Consider the following 10,585-nt stretch of genomic DNA (forward strand, 5'->3'; position numbering starts at 1 on the left):
ATTAGAGGTGTTGTTTCCCACTCATATCACAGACCAATCATACATTCAGCAGGCAGTCTTCCATGAGGCAATTCAAGAAGCCTGCTCCTTCCATCCAGTGGGTTTCGCAGTCATGCGTGCAGGGCAAAGACCTACCGTCATCCTGTACTATTACACTGGAGAAGTCTTAGGCAGAAAACAAAAGACACAGAGTTTATGCTCAGGGTGAGATGCTGTCAGCAAGAAATGAGCCCAAGCCCACAGAAAACTATCTGTTTCAGCCATTACTGAAACCAGAGTTGAGGCTAAGAGGACGCGAAGCAGTACCCGAAAGGCATCGGAAACATTAGCTTCTACAACGTTGCTCACCTTCAAAGGACCGTGATTAAGCCTAGCTCTAAGTCCATGAGTCCCTTGAGTTTTATTGAACAGTCTGATACACTCAGGGTTGAGACATAAAAGGAAAATGGCAGAAGTCCCCCCAGTGTTCTCATCAATTTAAACCAATCACAAGCCTCCATCCAATTCTCCCTGGGTACTGAATGCTGCAAATTCACTCAATTCAGCCATCCTGTCATTTCATGTCCTTGTTATAGAAAGTTCTTCCATGCAGTTCCCCAGAATTGTTCTTTGCAAGTAGGAACCACTCACTGGCTCAGTCACCCTGAGTGGGTATACGTGCCAAGCCCTGACATCCCCAGGACAAATCCCTACACGTATAAAAGCCACATCCTGTATGTCTTTTAGCCCTGATAAACTTCTTCTGGGATAAGACTTTTCCACTTCGATCTGCACAAAATCTGCACATTAAACTCCCATTTCCTAGATTTCCTTTAAAGGAAATAATGCAAGGGAAAATGAAAACAAAAAAAAAAAAAAGAAGAAGAAGAAAAAGAGGAAGACAGGAAAGCCTATTCTTCGACCTTCAGAATATCTCCTCCTCCTTTTTACCTCTGGACTCATCCCCAGAGCTGCTTTCCTGAATGACTCATATGGTCGGGCTGGATCAGAGCCCACAGGATGTTCTCACCCATCTACCCAGGAGTCTTCCAGGAGTTTGGACTGGGCGTGCCCCTTTCCTTAACCACCAGGTCCCTTCCTAGCTGGTCCCTGCAGGGTGGGCCTACAAGCGGTACTTCTGCAAACCTGCTGCCCCCAAAGTGCCTGGCAGGGCTCCTGGTAGCATTGTTCCTATTGGGTGCACCCGAGCCACGCATATGTCTACACTAAACATTCTTACTGAAGCCCCTCAACTTGTCCCTTTAAAGAATTTGGTGAGGGCTTCCCTGGTGGCGCAGTGGTTGAGAGTCCGCCTGCCGATGCAGGGGACGCGGGTTCGTGCCCCGGTCCGGGAGGATCCCACATGCCGCGGAGCGGCTGGGCCCGTGAGCCATGGCCGCTGAGCCTGCGCGTCCGGAGCCTGTGCTCTGCAACGGGAGAGGCCACAACAGTGAGAGGCCCGCGTACCGCAAAAAAAAAAAAAAAAAAAAAAAAAAAAAAAAATTTGGTGAAAGGGAGGCTAAAATGTCCTTTGTGGCTGCCTTAGGGAGTAAGTGAAAATAACCTCCTGAGTAAAGCTCATGATGCCAACTCAGGGCACTCCTGCAGGCTGTGGCTGGTCTTCCCTAACCCTCCCTCACATCACCTAGTCTTCCACGTTTCCTCAATATCCACATGCTCAGGGCCGCCATGCACGTGTGTTTAGGTTGTATACTTCGTGCGATCACCACACAACATCGGCATCAGACAGCTGTATTCTTCTGATTTTTGTGTATGTGTGTTTTTATGATACCTTTTTTCTTCCAAATGTGGGCATTTTTGTACATTCAGTACAAAATTTTTCCAGAAAATGGAACTGAAGTGTCTTGTTCTAACAGGGTAAATATAAATGATACCACTTTAACTTATTAAAGAGGAGAAATGACTTTGTTGATCTATCAATAACTGAAGTAACCTGAGTTTCTGCATGAGCTGATTTTTTTCAATGATGAGTGCCTTTTGTGGGCTGAGCTGACTGGTGGCTGGGGGCCCCTGGATAGCTTCAGGATGGGAGCTGGTGTCCAGAAAGACCAAGGCATGGAAGGGGAGAGGGGCTAGAGGTTGAGACAATCACCAATGGCCAATGAAATTAATCAATCATGTCTAAGTAATGAAAGCTCCATAAAACCCCCGAAATAACAGAATCCAGATGGCATCTGGGTTGGTGAAGAGAGCCATTTATTTAGGCAGAAGTACAGTCATCCCTTGGTATCCACAGGGGATTGGTTCTGGGACTTTGTGGATACCAAAATCCACGGATGGTCAAGTCTCTTATATAAAAGAGCAGTACAAACAGGTACAATCTGAGATTTGTAATTGGTACCTGAAGTGGGGACCATCTTGTGGGACTGAGCTCTGAAATACATGTAGTCTGACACTAACTCCCAGAGTTGTTGAACTGAATTATAAGACACCTAGTTGGTGCCTGGAGAGTTGGAGAAAGTCGGTGTGGAAAAACTCCCCACACACCTGATGTCAGAAGTGTGAGTAAATATGGCTCAGAGAGGGTAACACCTTTTATCAAATGGTACAGAAATAGTTGACACTGGAAAATAGAGCACTTGAAGTCACTTGGTTTTCACTGGTTTATTAAAAATTGGATGATGGGGACTTCCCTGTCGGTCCAGTGGTTAAGACTCCGAGCTCTCAATGCAGAGGGCATGGGCTCAATCCCTGGTCAGGGAACTAAGATCTCATATGCCGCAAGGCGTGGCCCAAAATATAAATAAATAAAATAAAAAATAAATAGATAAATAAAATCAATATAAATAAATAATAAAAATATAAATAAATAAATAAGTTGGATGAAATACAGACCAGCACTGCCTCATAAAAGCATAGTCACAAATGCAAACCACACATGTAATTTAAAGGTTTCTTTTAATATGCATGTTTTAAAAAGATAAAAAGAAATACATGGAGTTAATATTAATAATGTATTTCATTTAACCTAATATATCCAAAATTATCATTTCAATGTGTAACCAATGTCTAAAAATGCAGGCGATATTTTGTATTCTTTTTTTTTTTTTGGCAGTAAATCTTTGAAGCTCATTTTGTTTTTTAATTAATTTATTTTATTTTTGGTTGCATTGGGGTTTTCGTTGCTGTGCGCGGGCTTTCTCTAGTTGCGACGAGCTGGGGAGACTCTTCATTGCAGTGCGTGGGCTTGTCATTGCGGTGGCTTCTCTTGTTGCAGAGCACGGGCTCTAGGTGCATGGGTTTCAGTAGTTGTGGCATGCGGGCTCAATAGTTGTGGCTCGAGGGCTCTAGTGCTCAGGCTCAGTAGTTGTGGCATACGGGCTTAGTTGCTCTGCAGCATGTGGGATCTTCCCAGACCAGGTGTCGAACCCGTGTCCCCTGCATTGGTAGGCAGATTCTTAACCACTGTGCCACCAGGGAAGTCCCTCATTTTGTATTTTACACTTACAGCTCTTCTCAGTTTGGACCAGCCGCATTTGAAATGCTCAGTAGCACTGAAGCTTCTCTGGTCAAGGTTTTTTTAAAAAACTGTTTAACAATTTTTCATGGCAAGTTGCATAAAATATAGTACTATACACTTTAATATCTCCCTTTTTTGCAACTTCTTCTGTATTATAAAAGGAATACATGTTCATTTGTAGAAAAGTTGAAAAATAAAGGAAAGTACAAAGAAAAATAAATAAATCCATCTATAAACCCCCCTGCGAAGTATGTGTTAAATATTTTAATACATGCTTCTAGAATAACATATATATTACTCTCTATATATAATAATATATAGTATATATATATTCTACTACATGATAGTAACACATACTATTATTATATTAATAATACATTGATTATATATAATGCTATGTTTATTATTATTGATTATATGTAATCAATAACACGTTGCTTTCTTTTTCACTTTTGAATAGTTGTATACCCAAACTGAGCTAATCTTTTCCTGCATATTTAAAAAAAATCAATACAGTTTTCAGCAGATAGCATTATCAATCTTTCAGTCTCCAAGTTTAAATATATAAACTTTGAATATTTTCATTCCTTAGTTATCTTGTCTCTTCTGTCACCATAGATTTGTGGTGGTTTTTTTCCCCTCAAATATTTTACTTTTTGCCCTTCATACTCAGTTTCAACCTAATTCATTTCTCACCAACATTACCGTAAGAGTTACCTCTTTGCTCTCCCTGACTCCAATCTCCTCCATTTCAATCCATGTTGACAACTGATGCAAGACTAATCTTCCAAAAATGCTATTTTCTAGCTACTGGGGGAAAGCAAGTAAAATGAGGGCTTGAATAGGCAGGTTTGACTCTTAACAGAAACATACACTTGAGGAAATTTTTCCTTCTAATGGAAATAGAACTACTCCTCCATTACCTCTTCCTCAACATCCAACCCATTGTGGTGAAGCAAAGTCTATAGCAAGATACTTAATAAAACCTCAAAAAGATTTTAGAGTGCAATCTCTCCAAGAAAGGCCGGAGGCAATTACATCTGAGCTCTCTCCCATCAATGTTACAGCTTTAGGCTATGGAAAAGTGGATAGAGCACGAGAACCACGCCCTCATGCTGAAGTTCAGACAGTGAGACAAACAGGTCTCACATCAAAATGAGAAAAGATTTGTGATGAGTTCATCCACATCGAAGCAAATTGAAGGTCTGGATAGAGTTGCCTACCTTAAGTATTAAGAAGGTGAAAACACACTATGTGTTATGAAAATATATTTTTTAAAGGATTAGGAAACAAACAAGATTAGAAATAAAGACACAGAACCCAGTATCAAAGAAAATATAACTCAAGAAGAGAATTATCTATAATGCCTTTGCTATAAAACAACTCAATAAAAATATGAATTCTATAAAACACGAGGGCTTCCCTGGTGGCGCAGTGGTTAAGAATCCGCCTGCCAGTGCAGGGGACACGGGTTTGAGCCCTGGTCCGTGAAGATCCCACATGCCGCAGAGCAACTAAGCCCGTGCGCCACAACTACTGAGCCTGCGCTCTAGAGCCCCGAGTCACAAGAACTGAAGCCCGTGCGCCTAGAGCCTGTGCTCCGCAACAAGAGAAGCCACCGCAGTGAGAAGCCCAAGCACCGCAGAGCAGCCTCCGCTCTCCGCAACCAGAGAAAGCCCGTGCACAGCAACGAAGACCCAACGCAGCCAAAAATTAATTAATTAATTAATTTTTTAAAACCCCACGAACTCAAAGACAAGATGAAACACAAAGCAATGACATGAAAAGAGAGATCTGTAATTCTACACAAACAAAATAAAGACAGAGAGAATACCTAATAAATTGTTTCTTTTCTTTTCTTTTTTTTTTTTTTGAAGTATAGCTGAATAAATTGTTTCTTTTATACACCCTTACACACAAGCAAAAGAGATCCCTGCCCGGGACCCTGATCTTTAGAGTGCTGGTGATCTCACAAATGTTCCAAACATCCAGGAAAATAAACTTTAAAGAACACACAGGCACCTCCAGTGCTCTGTTCTGGCACCGTGAAATCCATAGCCTTAAACTCTGCTTCATAAGTAATACTTCTCAGGCCCCAAGGAAACATTTCTTCAAATGCATTAAAGAATGTCAAATGCCATGAAGGTTCGTGTGCCTCTGCCAGCCTCAGAGATGGCCACTGGTTGAGAATATGAGCAGGATTTGAGCTGACGTGTTTAGGAAAAATAAAGGACCAATTAATTAGCATATCAAATAGTCTCAGATACCATGAATCCATTAGATTCTTGTCTAACAAAATACTGCTTCCCAGTAGGCCAAGCTTCCATTTTGTCATTTCTCTTTGTATCTAATTCATTGGTTTGGGAGATACTAAAAAATTAGGGGATTAATACGAAAGGAAAATCAAAATGGAGTCAATATTGCTAAAAGAGCTCCCTAAAATGGAGCCAGGAGGCCACTGAGGACGTGTGACCTATGCACATCTCAGCCTGGATGGAATCCGGTCTTTTGACCATTTATTGTCCTAACAAAGGCGTCCAGAACATCTGCTAGAAACTCGGGATACTCATGGACCCTTCCCATAAAGTAACTTCTGACAGCCATCTCTTAAGGACAAATATTTCCCTTCCTGCATTAGAGTACAGTCTCATGGATTTTGCCTTTAGAAGCCCCTCTTTCTCTTCCTTGGAACACTCTTTTGGTTTTACCCAAATCTGTGTCTCCCAAATTGCAATTTTTAAGACCATAAATAAACTCTTTTTTTATTTGCAGCCTTCTGCAGGTTTTCTTGGTTGACATTACATGGTGTCAGATGTAGGCCTTCTGTGGGTTTTTTTTTTTTTTCTTTTTTGGTTGACATTATTCACAGCTGTTGCACATGGCATCCAAAGAACTTTCTGCAGTATTAAACAATTATATATTATTCTTAAGTGTGTACATACATACACTCAAGACATGACATATGTGAAGCATGGTTCTAATTCTTTACATTGGTAACTATGTGGACATGAAAAACTAAAACTGCAAATAGTTTTTCAATACAAGATTTACTATGATTATATTAAAATTTGTAAATATTAAATTAAAATGTCAACTTTAATTTTGATTTTTGCTAATTGTAATTATTTTTGTCTTTGTTTTGTTGGGTTTTTTGGGGTTTTTTTTTTTTTGCGGTATGCGGGCCTCTCACTGTTGTGGCCTCTCCCGTTGCGGAGCACAGGCTCCGGACACGCAGGCTCATTGGCCATGGCTCACGGGCCTAGCCGCTCCGCGGCATGTGGGATCTTCGCGGACCGGGGCGCAAACCCGTGTCCGTCCGCTGCATCAGGCGGACTCTCAATCACTGCGCCACCAGGGAAGCCCTATTTTTGTCTTTTAAAAGAGAAATTTCTATATTTTAGAAGAAAATAAAAATCATCAAAGCAATTAGTTTTTAAATTTTTTATATTTACCTTATGTTTTTGATGTAAATCATTCAACTTTTGTTCAATTTGAGTACATTTTACGTTTTAATCCTTTAGATCTTTCCTATCCTAAGAAAACAAACTATGTGAAAATCTTCATTATACTGAGATAATTAGTGATTTTGCTGAAATCAATTTCATAGAGTAGACAAAAATAGATGATGTAGGAGAGTCTTTATTTCAGTACTCATCTAAGCATTGATGGCCAAAGAACAGAACACTCAAATGTGCCCACTGATAATTGCATTCATCATCTTTAATATCTTGCCAAGTTTCAGTTGTGTAAAAACCATACAAAACCATGAAAAATCATGACTTTTACACATATTTTCTATTTTTCCAGTTTGAAAGTGTATTTGTCAAGTGTAAGGGAAGAAAAACAGTTTTCCCTCTTCCCATCTTAGATTCATTGGCTGGGGCCCCATATATTAGGCTGATTTAAAAAGATAGATTTACAAGAGAGAAACAAACAGAAGCTTATTAACATGTACAAAGCACATTCACCAGAGAGTACTCAGAGAGGAGTAACACAGAGGAGTGGTTAGAACTTGGGCTCACATAGTATCTTAGCAAAGAACAATAATTTTGTAGAGAAATGGCAACACAAAGGAAAAAGACTTTAAGTTCCTAGGGCAGCAAATTGTGGGAAGGCAAATACATGGGGAATAATGGTAGATAAGGGCTAGTCTGAGTGAGTTTACTATATAGATTCCTCTGATTCTGTCTCTGGGCTGGTAAGGGTTCTCTCTGGTGATTACCTTCTGTCCTTCCTAGTAGAGAGAGGAGGGGGGACAACTTTACAAATTTACGTCCTGCTTTTAGGCCAACAGGGGAAGAGTAGAGAGATTTTCTTGTATCTACTTTTTCTCAATTGCCTTCAGCTCAAAATAATCTTCATGCCAAAGTGGTATATTTGGGGGTGGCATAGTCTGCTACTCTTCACAAGGAAGAAGGATAGAACATATTTTATTTAACAGTATTTTAGCTTGATTTTCTCTAGTATAGATCATTTACATTGCATATAATTATTACTATGTTTGGATTTAGGTCTACCATTTTACTATTTGCTTTCAATTTGTTCCCTCTGCTTTTGGATCTTCCATTTTTTCCTTTCCTGTCTCCTTTTGGGTTATTTGAACATATTTTATTATTACATTTTATCTATTGTGTGTTTGGACTATATCTCTTCGGATAATATGTTTATTGATTACTCTAGGGATTACAATGTACATATTTAACTTTTCTAAACCTATTTAGAATCAGTATTTTAGCACTTCAGGTGCAATATAGAAACCTCACTACCATAGAGGTCTCTTTATCCCTGCCCCTTTACTTTGTAGTTATGTTATATTTGTCACCTTTCTGCCACCTCCTGGGAAGTACACACAGGGCAGGCCCAGAGCTTCCAGCGGCAGCTCTGCCATCCTTCCTCTCCTTTCTCCTGGTGACCTCAGAGTGTGTGAGGTCCACCTAGAGACCTCACAGCTGGTGGATGTCAGAGGGTCTGCTCTGTGAACCCAACTCTGCTCATGGCAGGTCCCCAGGTCCAGACGTGGGGAGACAGTAGGAGGGCCCCACTTTGGCCCCATGTCCAAGCTTATTCTCTAGTCCAACTTTGTCAGAAAGTCCTGAGCCCTGGGGGTTGTTTGGCCCCTGCCTGAAGTCTTAATTTGTTGATACTTCTTTTTCATGTGGGCTTTAGATTTCTGTACCTAGTATTAGTCAGGATAAGAGGCAGAAACCCTTCTCTAGCTATTCTAAACAAAAGCAGTTTATTGGTTATATAAATAAAAACGTCGATTTCAGGCTGAGCTAGAGCCAGGAGCATTTCTTGTCGTCTTTCAGATCTGCTTTCTCCATAATAGCTTCAGTCTCAGGCCATGTAGTAGCCCCAACGGCTCAAGGTTCAAAAGCTGTATCACAATAAAATGTGACCTTCTTTTTCCAATAACTCCTAGAAAAATCCTAGAATTGAAGCTCATCAACTCTGACTGGGTGACATGCTCACGCCTGGGGCCTGGAGGAAGACTGGCCCGCCCAAACCACATGGGCTAAGAGCGGGGAAGAATGGCTCCCCATGGAAAACTGGAGTGCTGGAACCAAAGGAAAGAAGGTGTCTGATCACCCTCCATATTTGGTCGGGTTCCTCATCCTTTACCATCCTCTGTGCGACGTCCGATCACACTGGCCCCTCTTCAGCAAGAGTCCTGTTAGCTGGTTTAGCCAAAATCCCCCTTACTCCCGATGTTTCCTCTTAGTAATTTCCCATCCACTGCTCCCCACACTGCTCCTTGGCTATAAATTCCCACCTGCCCCAGCTGATTTCCAAGTTGACCCCATTCTCTCTCCCTGCCACTACAACATTCCAGCACAGTGGTCCCCGTACCTAATGAGACAGTCCACCTCCCTTAAATAAAGCCTTCCTTACTGGGCTTTAAAAAGCGTAGTTGAGGGCTTCCCTGGTGGTGCAGTGGTTGAGAATCTGCCTGCTAATGCAGGGGACACGGGTTCGAGCCCTGGCCTGGGAGGATCCCACATGCCACAGAGCAACTAGGCCCATGAGCCACAACCACTGAGCCTGCGCGTCTGGAGCCTGTGCTGTGCAAAAAGAGAGACTGTGATAGTCAGAGGCCCGCGCACTGCGATGAAGAGTGGCCCTCGCTTGCCACAACTAGAGAAAGCCCTCGCACAGAAACGAAGACCCAACACAGCAAAAATAAATAAATTAATTAATAAACTCCTACCCCCCCAACATCTTCTTAAAAAAAAAAACACCAAAAAAGTGTAGTTGACTAATTTTTTCTTTAACAAGGGATAAATTACATATGTCCACACAAAGACTTATGCAAAAATGTTCGTAATGGCCTTATTCATAACACCCAAAAACTGGAAACAAAATAAATGCTGTCAATAGGAGAGTGGATGACCAAACTGTGGCACAGTTATACAATGGAATACTACTCAACAACAGAAAGGAACTAATTACTGATAAAACAACATAGATGAATCTCCCAGCTATTACACTGAAGACAGACACAAGACAGAAGGAAGTCAGATGAAAGGCAATGCTTATTGTATGATCCCATTTATATGAAGTTCAAGAACAGACCAAATTAGGCAATTCCCTGGTGGGCCAGTGATTAGGACTCCATGCCCTCACTGCCGAGGGCCGGGGTTCAATCCCTGGTCGAGGAAGGAAGATCCCACAAGCCATGCAGCGTGGCAAAACAAGCATGTTCTATATCTTGTTTGGGTGGTGGTTACATGAGGTATATAATTGTTAAAAATCATCAAATCGAAGTAAGATCTGTGGATGTTTATTACATGCAAATTATACCTCAACCTCAAAAACTTACAAAGGGCTTTCATTAAATAAAGTTTGTGCCACTGTTTATTTAACCAGTCCTCTAACGTTGGACATTTGTTTTTTTCCATTTTTTCACAATCATAAACTATGATACAATGAATATCTTTGTGCATATATTAGGTTGATCCAAATGAAATTACCAATCTTCAACATTTCCACCTATAAAAATGGCAAGTTCCTATGGTTCAATCTAGTAGATTTTTAATATTTTGGACTATTCTCTTAGGTTAAATTTTCAGAGTTGGGTGACTTGAGCAAAATTTACAACCATAAAACACTTTTGTACATATTGCT

Source organism: Leucopleurus acutus (genome assembly GCF_964270905.1).
Source record: "Leucopleurus acutus genome assembly, chromosome: 10".
Taxonomy (NCBI): Eukaryota; Metazoa; Chordata; class Mammalia; order Artiodactyla; family Delphinidae; genus Leucopleurus; species Leucopleurus acutus.